Here is an 11,129-nt window from a genome sequence, read left to right as displayed (position 1 = left end):
TACCCAACTTTCTATGCAAGGTTTTGTAAAGGTTCCACAAAGAAATCAATTGAAAGGCTTATCACCAAAAAATTCATGAATTAGCACACACAAAAGATTGAGAAAAATCGCGTAATTTATATAAATTGGTGCCAAAATGCCCAAAATAGACTCAGGAAATTGTGAGATATGTACTGCTCCAACTCCCAATGGAGAGTTTCGTATAGGTTTCACAGAAAAATCGTATGGAAGTCATATCACTAAAATATTCATGGACTAACACACATGAAAAATTGAGGAAATCACTTGATTTTTGTAAGTTGGCCCCTAAATGCCCAGAATATATTCTCCCCTAACTCCCTATAAAGGATTCCGTAAGGTTTCAAACAAATTCTTTCGAAATTCATATCAACAAAATATTGATGGGATAATTCACACAAAACAAAGAAAATTGCCTAATTCATGTAAATTAGCTTCTAAATATTCAATTGGACTTTAAAAATTGTGAGACTGTACGTACTACTCCCCAACTCCCTATGAAGGGTTTCCTAATGGTTTTTAAAAGATATCGTCTGAAAGCATATTACAAAAATATTTATGCGCTAAAAATACGAAAAAAATGAGAAAATCGCCTAATTCTTGTAAATTGGCCCCTTAATCCCAAAATAAACTCTAAAAATTGTAAAACTATACTTATTGTTTCCCCAACTCTCAATAGAGGGTTTCGTAAAGGTTTCACAAAGAAATCATCCGAAAGTCATATCACAAAAATATTCATAAGCCCAAAATAGACTATAAAAATTGTGCGATTGTACGTACTGCTCTGCCAACTCCATACAGATGGTTCCGTAAAGGTCTCACAAAAAAATCGTTCAAGAGTCATATCATTAAAATTTTCATGGGCTAATACATATGAACAAACTTAGAAAATGGCACAACTCCTGTAAATATGTTTGTAAATGCCCTCAATGGACTTTAAAATTGTGAAACAGTACGTATTGTTGCCCCAATTACTGGGTGCTTCGGGCACCAGATCCATGGGCTAATAGACAAAAAAAATTGAGGAATTTGCGCAATTCCTAAGAAAGGGCTTGTAAATGTGGAAATGAGCGTGAAAAAATGGTGTGAGTATATGTGATGGTTCTCCAACTCAATACGGAGGTACTCACAGAGTTTTTTGAGAAAATTTTTTTTGGGTGCTCCGGGCACAAGATCCATGGGCTAATACACATGAAAAATTGAGGAATTTGTGCGATTCCTAAGAAAGGGCCTGTAAATGCAGAAATAGGCGTGAAAAAATGGTGTAATGGTTCCCCAACTCTATACGGATGTCATCGTAAAGTTTTTTGAATTTTTTTTTGAGTGCTCTGGACACTAAATTCATGGGATAATAGACACAAAAAATTGAGGAATTTGTGCGATTCCAAAGAAAGGGCCTATAAGTGCAAAAATGAGCGTGAAAAAAATGGTGTGAGTATTCGTGATGGTTCCCCAACTCAATACAGAGGTCCTCATAATATTTTTTGAGAAAAAAAATTGGGTGCACCAGGCGCCAGATACATGGGCTAATGCACACAAAAAAATAAGAAATTTGCGCGATTCCAAAGAAAGGGCCTATAAATACGGAAATGAGAGTGAAAAAAGGTGTGAGTATACGTGATGGTTTCCCAACTCAATGCGGAGGTCCTCATAAAGTTTTTTGAGAAAAAAAATGTGGGTGCTCCATGCGTCAGATCCATAGGCTAATACACACGAAAAATTGAGAAATTTAAACTATTCCTAAAAAAGACATGTAGATACGGTAATAGGCGTCAAAAAAATGGTGTGAGTATACTTGAGGGTTCCCCAACTCAATACGGAGGTTCTCATAAAGATTTTTGATAAAAATAAATTGGGTGCTCTGAACGCCAGATTCATGGGCTAATACACACATAAAATTGAGGAATTTGCGCAAATCCTAAAAAAAGGTATATAGATGCGAAAATGGACGTGAGAAAATGGTATGAGTATACAAGATTGTTCCTCAATTCAATATGAAGGTCCTCATATAGTTTTCTGAGAAAAATATTTTGGGTACTCTGGGCGCCAGATCCATGGGCTAATACACACGAATAATGGAGAAATTTAAATGATTCATAAAAAAGGGCATGTAGATGCGGAAATGAGCTTGAAAAAAATGGTGATATGTGATGGTTTCCCAACTAAATATGAAGGTCCTCATAAAGTTTTTTGAGGAAAAAAAATTTGGGTGCTACGGGCACCAGATCCATGGGTTAATACAACAACAACAACAACATACCCAGTGAAATTCCACTAGGTGGGGTCTGGAGAGGGTAGAGTGTACGCAGACCTTACCACTACCTCGTGGAGGTAGAGAGGCTGTTTCCGGGAGACCCTCAGCTCAAGTACATCAAATTTAAGTGAAATGAGAGAAATATATAAAACATAACAACCAATACAGAAAATACTACATAATCAACAAATGAGACAATAACATCAAGAAAGTAATGTGAGGAGTGAAACGCAGTAAACAACCTAAGGCTAGGACTACTCCAAACGCTAACAACCCATACCCTCGCAAGGGAACACAACACGCTAACCCTACTAACCTTCAACCTTAATACACGACCTCCACTCCTTCCTATCTAGAGTCATGTCCTCGGTAATGTGAAGCAGAGCCAAGTCTTGTCTAATCACCTCTTCCAAATACTTCTTAGGCCTACCTCTACCCCTCCGCGTACCCTCTACCACCAGCACCTCGCACCTTCTCACTGGGGCGTCTGCGCTCCGTCTCTTCACATGTCCAAACCATCTCAGTCTCGCTTCCCTCAGCTTGTCCTCCACAGAGGCCACTCCCACCTTCTCCGGGATAACCTCATTCCTAATCTTGTCGCTTCTAGTGTGCCCACACATCCATCTCAACATCCTCATCTCCGCAATATGCATTTTTTGAATATGTGCATTCTTGACTGGCCAACACTCCGCTCCATACAACAAGGCCGGTCTAACTACCACTTTGTAGAACTTACCTTTAAGTTTAGGTGGAATTTTCTTATTACACAATACTCCAGAGGCAAGTCTCCATTTCATCCAAGCAACCCCAATGCGATGTGTGACATCATCGTCAATGTCACCACTCCCTTGGATTACAAACCCAAGATACTTAAAACTTTCTTTCTTAGGAATGATCTGTGCGGCAAGTCTCACTTCCACATCTGTCTCATCCAACACATCACTGAATTTGCACCCCAAATATTCTGTTTTGGTCCTACTCAACCTGAACCCTTTGGAATCTAGCGTTTGTCTCCACACCTCCAACCGCGCATTAACTCTGTCCCGCGTCTCATCAATCAGTACTATGTCATCCGCAAATAACATACACCATGGGACCTTCTCCTGAATAGACCGCGTCAACTCATCCATCACCAAAGCAAATTGGAAAGGGCTAAGGACTGATCCCTGGTGCAGCCCCATCTCAACTGGGAAATATTCTGAGTCTCCTCCAACTGTTCTAACCCGAGTCTTGGCTCCACCGTACATGTCTTTTATCGCCCTAATATAAATCATCGGGACTCCGTTAGACTCCAAGCACCTCCAGAGGACATTCCTCGGTACTTTGTCATAGGCCCTTTCAAGGTCAATGAACACCATATGCATGTCTCTCTTCCTTTCTCTATATTTTTCTACCAGTCTACGCATAAGATGAATGGCTTCGATAGTCGAACGTCCCGGCATGAATCCAAACTGATTCTCAGAGATGGACACCCCTCTTCTCACCCTCATCCCCACCACTCTCTCCCAAATCTTCATAGTATGGCTCAACAATTTGATACCCTTGTAGTTGTTACAGTTTTGGATATCACCCTTGTTTTTATACAACGGAACCATTGTACTCCACCTCCATTCATCAGGAATTTTTGTTGTCTTAAGGATAACATTAAATAGCCCAGTTAACCACTCTATGCCTGCCTTGTCCGTGCTCTTCCAAAATTCCATCGGAATCTTATCGGGTTCGGTCGCTCTTCCCCTGCTCATCCTACTAATAGCCCGTATAACCTCATCGGTCCTAACGCACCTACAGTACCCAAAATCCCGAAGTCTTTCAGAGTGCGCCAAATCACCCAACACAATGTCTCCTTCCATTTTTTCATTTAAAAGTTTGTGAAAGTATCTTCGCCATCTTTGCTTGATGGAGGTCTTTTTCACCAGTATTTTGCCTTCCTCATCTTTGATACACTTCACTTGGTTCAAGTCGTGCGCCTTCATCTCTCTTGCTTTTGCGAGCCTATATAACTTCTTATCCCCACCTTTTTCCCCCAGCTCGACATACAAGCGTTCGAAAGCTGCCGTATACACGGAAAATAGAAGAATTTGAGAGATTCCTAAAAAAAGGGATGTTGATGTAGAAATGTGCGTGAAAAAAATGGTGTGAGTATACGTGATAGTTCCCCAACTCAATACGGAGGTCCTCATAATGCGTTTTGTGAAGAAAAAAATTGGGTGCTACGGGCGCCAGATCTATGGGCTAATACACACGAAAAACTGAGAAATTTACGCAAATCCTAAAAAATTGCATGTAGATGCGGAAATGGTGTGATTATACGTGATGGTTCCCCAACTCAATACGGAGGTTCATAAATGTTTTTGAGAAAAACATTTTGTGTGTCATGGACACCAGATCCATGGGGTTCCCCTAACTCAATACAAAGGTCCTCATAAAACATTTTGAGAAAATTTTTTGGGTGCTTCGTGCACCAGATCCATGGGCAAATACACACGAAAAATTAAAGAATTTGAGCGATTCCTTAAAAAGGGTCTGTAGATTCATAAATGGGCGCGAAAAAAAATGGTTTGAGTATACGTGATGGTTCCCCAACTCAATACAGAGGTCCTCATAATGTTTTTTGAGAAAAGGGTTCTCCGGGCGTCAGATCCATGGGCTAATACACAAAGAAAATTAAGGAATTTATGCGATTCCTAAAAAGGGTCTGTGGATGCGAAAAATGGCGTAAAGCAATTAGTGTGAGTATACGTGATGGATCCCCAACTCAATATATAGGTCTTCATCAAGTTTTCTGAGAAAAAATATTTTGGGTGCTCTAGGAGCCAGATCTATTAGTTATATTCACGAAAAATTGAGATATTTCAGCAATTCCTAAGAGAGGGCCTGTAGATGCGGAAATGTGCATGAAAGAAATAGTGTGAGTATACGTGATGGTTACCCAAGCTAATATGGAGGTTCTCATAATGTTTTTTGAGAAAAAAATTTGGGTGCTACGGCGCCAGATCTATGAGCTAATACACACGATAAAATAAGAAATTTGCGCGTTTCCTAAAAATGGGCCTGTAGATGCGGAAATGGGCGTGAAAAAAATGGTATGACTATACGTGATGGTTCCCCAACTAAATACAGAGGTCATCATAAAGTTTTTTGAAAAAAAAAAATTTGGGCACTCGGGGCGGCAAATCTATAGGCTAATACACACGAAAAATTGAGGAATTTGAGCGATTTCTAAAAAAGTACATGTAGATGCGGAAATGGGAATAAAAAATTAGTGTAAGTATACGTGATGGTTCCCCAACTCAATATGGAGGTCCTCATAATGTTTTTTTGAGAAAAAAATTTGGATGCTCCGGGCGTCAGATCCATGCGCTAATGCACACGAAAAAATGTGAAATCTGAGCGATTCCTAAAAAAAGGTCTGTAGATGCGGAAATGGGCATAAAATAAATGGTGTAAGTATACGTGATGATAATTCAACTTAATATGGAGGATTTCATAAAGTTTTTTCAGAAAATTTTTTTAGATGCTCCAAGCGCCAGATCCAAGTGCTAATACACAAGGAAAATTGAGGAATTTGAGCGATTTCTAAAAAATGGTATGTAGATGAAACATGGACGCTAAAAAATGGTGTTAGTATACGTGATGCTTCCCCAACTTAATACGCAAATCTTCATAAATTTTTTTGAGAAAAAACTTTTGGTGCTCTGGGCGCCAAATTCGTGGGCTATGATACACACGAAAAGTTGAGAAATTTGCGAGATTCTTAAAAAATGGCCTACATATGCAGAAATGGACTGAAAAAAAATGGTGTGAGTATACGTGATGGTTCCCTAACTTAATACGAAGGTTTTTATGACATTTTTTGAGAAAAAAATTTGGGTGCTCTAAGCGCCAGATCCATAGGCTAATAGCCGAAAAAAATAGCAATTTGCCTGATTCCTAAAAAGGGCTTGTAGATGCGGAAATGAGCGTGAAAAAAATGGTGTAAGTATATGTGATTGTTCCCAAACTCAATACGGAGGTCCTCATAAAGTTTTTTGAGAAAAAAATTTTGGGTGCTCCAAGAGCTAGATCCATGGGCATTAACATACAAAAAATTGAGGAATTTGAGCGATAACTAAAAAAGGGCATGTACATGCGGAATTGGCATGAAATAAAATGGTGTGAGTACACGTGATGGTTCCCCAACTAAATACGGAGGTCCTTATAAAATTTTTCGAGAAAAAAGTTTTGGGTGCTCCGGGCACCAGATCTATGGGCTTAATACACGAAAAATTGAGGAATTTTTGTGATTCCTAAAAGGGTCTATAGATGCAGGAATGTACGTGAAAAGAAAGGTGTAAGTATATGTGATGGTTCCCCAACTCAATATTATTGTCCTCATAAAGTTTTTTGAGATAAACCTTTTGGGTTCTCCGGGCGCCAATTCATGGGTTAATACACACGAAAAATTGAGAAATTTGAGTGATTCCTACAAAAGAGCCTGTAGATACGAAAATGGGCGTGAAAAAAATAATATGAGTATATGTGATAGTACTCCAACTCAATATAGAGGACATCATAGAGTTTTTTGAGAAAAAAAATTTGGGTGCTCCGGGTGCCAGATCCATGGGCTAATACGCACGAAAAATTATGGAATTTACGCGATTTCTAAAATGGGTAATGTAGATGCGGAAATGGGCGTGAAAAAATAGTGTGAGCATACGTAATAGTTACTCAACTAAATACAGAGATCATCATAAAGAATTTTGAGAGAAATTTTTTTTAGGTGATCCGGACGCCAGATCCATGGGCTAATACACACGAAAAATTGAGAAATTTAAGGGATTCCAAAAAAAGGCATGTAGATGCGGAAATAAGCGTGAAAAAAATTGTTTGAGTATACATGATAGTTCCCCAACTCAATACGGAGGTTCTCATAAAGTTTTTTGAGAAAAAAAATTGGGTGCTCTGGGCGTTATATCCATGTGCTAATACACAAGGAAAATTGAGAAATTTGCGCGATTTCTAAGAAATGGCATGTAGATGCGGAAATGGACGTGAAAAAAATGGTGTAAGTATACGTGATGGTTTCCCAACTCAATACGAAGGTCCTCATAAAGCTTTTTGAGAAAAAAAAATTAGGTGCTCCGAGCGCTAGATCCATGGGCTAATACATACGAAAAATTGAGGAATTCGCGCGATTTCTAAGAAATGGCATGTACATGCGGAAATGGGCGTGAAAAAAATGGTGTGAGTATACGTGATAGTTCCCCAATTCAATATGGAGGTCCTCATAAAAAAAACTTTGGGTGCGCCGGGCGCCTGATTCATGTGCTAATTACACACGAAATTTTTTGCGCGATTCCTATGAAATGGTTTGTAACTGCGGAAATAAGCGTGAAAAAAATGGTGTGAGTATAAGTGATGGTTCCCCAACTCAATACGGTGGTCCTCACAAAATTTTTGGAAAAAAGAATTGGGTGCTTTGGAATCCGATCCATGGGCTAATACATAAGAAGAATTGAGAAATTTGCGCGATTCCTAATAAAGGGCCTGTAAATGCGAAAATGAGCGTGAAAAAAATGGTGAAAGCATACGTGATGGTTAACCAACTCAATACAGAGGTCCTCATAAAGTTTTTGAGAAAAAAAATTGGGTTTTCCGGACGCCAGCTCTATGGGCAATAATACACACGAAAAATTGAGAAATTCACGCGATTCCTAATAAAGGTCTTGTAAATGCCGAAATGGGTGTTAAAAAAATGATGTGAGTATACGTGATGGCTCACTAACTCAATACGGAGCTCTTATAAAGCTTCTTTAGAAAAATAAATTGGGTGCTCCGGAAGCCAGGTCCATGGGCTAATACACATGAAAAATTAAGAAATTTGCGCGATTCCTAAAAATGAGCCAGTGAATTCAGAACTGGGAGTGAAAAAATGGTGTGAGTATACTTGATGGTTCTCCAACTCAATACTGGGGTCCTCATAATTTTTTTGAGAAAACCATCACTTTCTTTTCTTTACTTTCTGCCAGCCTTCAAAATTATTGAAATATTAATATAATATTCAATTTAATCTATTATGATTTCCTTCTATAATCTTTCATCTTTAATTTATTTTATCTCCAAACTTTTTCATCCTTATACCATTTTATTCCTACAAATAAATACATTATTAAGAACAATCCATAAATTCATGCTAAAAAAGAACAAATAAACATACTAAATATGAGACAACTTATAATTAAAAAAATATATATTTGGTCTAACATCAACTGTATGTACTTCTCCCCAACTCCCTACAGAGGGTTCCCTAAAGATTTTGCAAAGAAATAGTCCGGAAGCAATATCATCTAAATACTCATGGGCTAACACACAAGAAAATTGAGAAAATCACCCAATTTATGCAAATTAGCCTTTATATGCCCAAAATGGACTCTAAAAGTTATGTGACTATACATACTTCTCCCTTAACTCCCTATGGATGGTTCCGTAAAGATTTTTGAAAGACATCATTCAGAAGCCATATCACCAAAAAATCTATTGGCTAATACACACAAAAAACTGAGAAAATCGCCTAATTCATGTAAATTAGTCCCTAAATGTCAAACTGGACTCTAAAAATTGTAAGACATTATGTACTCCTACCCAATTCCCAATGGAGGGTTCCGTATAGGTTTTTCCAAGAAATCATTTGAATGTTATGTCACAAAAATATTCATGAGCTAACGTATAAGAAAAACTGGAAAAAAATACCTAATTCCAATAAATTAGCCCCTAAATGCCCAAAATTGTGAGACTGTACGTACTGCTCATCATCTCCCTATGGAGTTGCGTAAATATTTTGTAAAGAAACTAGAAGTCATATCACTAAAATATTATGGGCTAACACACACAAAAAATAGTGAAAATCGCCTAATCTTATAAATTGGCACCTCAATGCCCAAAATGGCTAACAAAAATTGTGAAACTATACGTACAGCTCCCCCAATACCGTATGGAGTGTTCTATAAAGGTTTCGCAAAAAACTTGTTCATAAGCCATATGATTAAAATATTCATGGGCTAACGCATGTGAAAAAAATTAGAAAATCGTCTAATTTCTATAAATTGGTCCCTAAATGTCCAAAATGGACTCTAAAATTGTGAGAATGTACATACTGCTCCCCCAACATCCTACGGAGGGTTCCGTTAAGGTTTCGCAAAGAAATCATCTGGAAGTCTTATCACCAAAAAATAAAATATCCATGTGCTAACACATGCGAAAAACTGAGAAAATAGCCTGATTCTTGTAAATTGGTCCCTAAATGTTCAAAATGGAGTGTTCATATTGTGAGACTATACTTACTACTGCCCCGACTTTCTATTGAGGGTTCCGTAAAGATTTTGCGGAAGAATCTTTCAGAAGCCATATTACCATAATATTCATGGGTCTACACAAACGAAAAACTAAGAAAGTGGTCTAATTCATTTAAATTTTCCCCTAAATTTCAAAATATGTTGTGGGTCAAGATGAGTCTATAAGTATTGCTCCCCAACTCCCTACGAAGGTTCTATAAGAGTTTGCAAAACTCAATTGAAAGTCATTACACCAAATATTCATGGGTTAACATACACGAAAAACTGAAAAAAATCTCATAATCTTTTTAAATTAGCTCCTGTATGCCAAAATATGTCGGAAATCATTGTGAGACTATACGTACTGGTCGGATGATTTTCTAGAAAATAAGTGGCTATTTACTTATTTTTTGTGTTCGTAAGTAACAAAATATTGTATATAAGATGAAAAAAAATTAAATAATCAACCAACTAAGCTATTATGATTTCTTGAATCAATCTATCTAAGTTATTTTTCAAAACATTAAATTTATTATATTCATTTTGATTAAGTGTTCGCCATATATTTTCATTATTTAAATCTTTGACAACATGGGAAGAAAATTATTGTTCAACTCTCTAAGAACCTATGTAAACCAAAATCTTTGTGAATGATTTAAAAAACTATCATTTTACTTATTAATTCTTAATTATTATTGGGGTATATATCATTGACTTTATTTATATATAGCTTTAATTAGTGTTGAAAATCAGTGCACTTTTGGCTGGCCATTGACATTGGGCTCTAAAATCATAAATTCTTGGAATATTGCTCAAGAATAGGAGGAATAGATATAAAATTTTAACAAGATTATATACGTTTTATTTACAAATTTTTGTATGAAGTACATCCTTATTAATTTTCGTTGAAAAATGTCATCAATATATAATATATCTATTGTGATTCCACAAATGAAGACGGATTATATATAGAATCAGATCTTTCGACCATGAGAATTCAAACGAGTACGTTATTTTCTTTGTTTTTAATTTATTAGTCATGTTTTAATTTGAAACGAAGCTTAAGAATATAAAAAAGACTTATTGATATTGTCACGATCCAAAATGAGTCGTGGTGGCACCCACACTTAACCTTCTAAGTGGGTGAACCAAGGAATCCAAACCCCAACATATATCAATAATTCAACTACGAATAACAACAATAATGCGGAAGCTCCAAACTTATTAAAGTAACCAATCAAATAAACCTCTAAAGTGTAACACTTATTATCCCCAAAATCTGCAAGTCATCACATCAAGGACATCTAATCTTCAAATACTAAGTCTAGGAGTATTAAAGACACCAAAATAAATTAATAAAATAGTTTATGTCCGAAAACTAAGGACATCATGCCATGACCAAGAGAATCCAACACGAGCTGGAATGAATAGCTCACCATGGACCTGATGTGCTGGAGACTGGCTAGAGCTGAGGGCGAGTCGAAGTCACTGATACACTCGATGCACTCCACAAAAAGAAAACAAAGAAAAACACAAGTAGGGCTTAG

Source organism: Solanum verrucosum, unplaced genomic scaffold, assembly GCF_900185275.1.
Source record: "Solanum verrucosum unplaced genomic scaffold, falcon-dt-bn FXZP01000196.1, whole genome shotgun sequence".
In the NCBI taxonomy this organism is placed as follows: Eukaryota; Viridiplantae; Streptophyta; class Magnoliopsida; order Solanales; family Solanaceae; genus Solanum; species Solanum verrucosum.
This window is presented reverse-complemented; position numbering follows the sequence as displayed.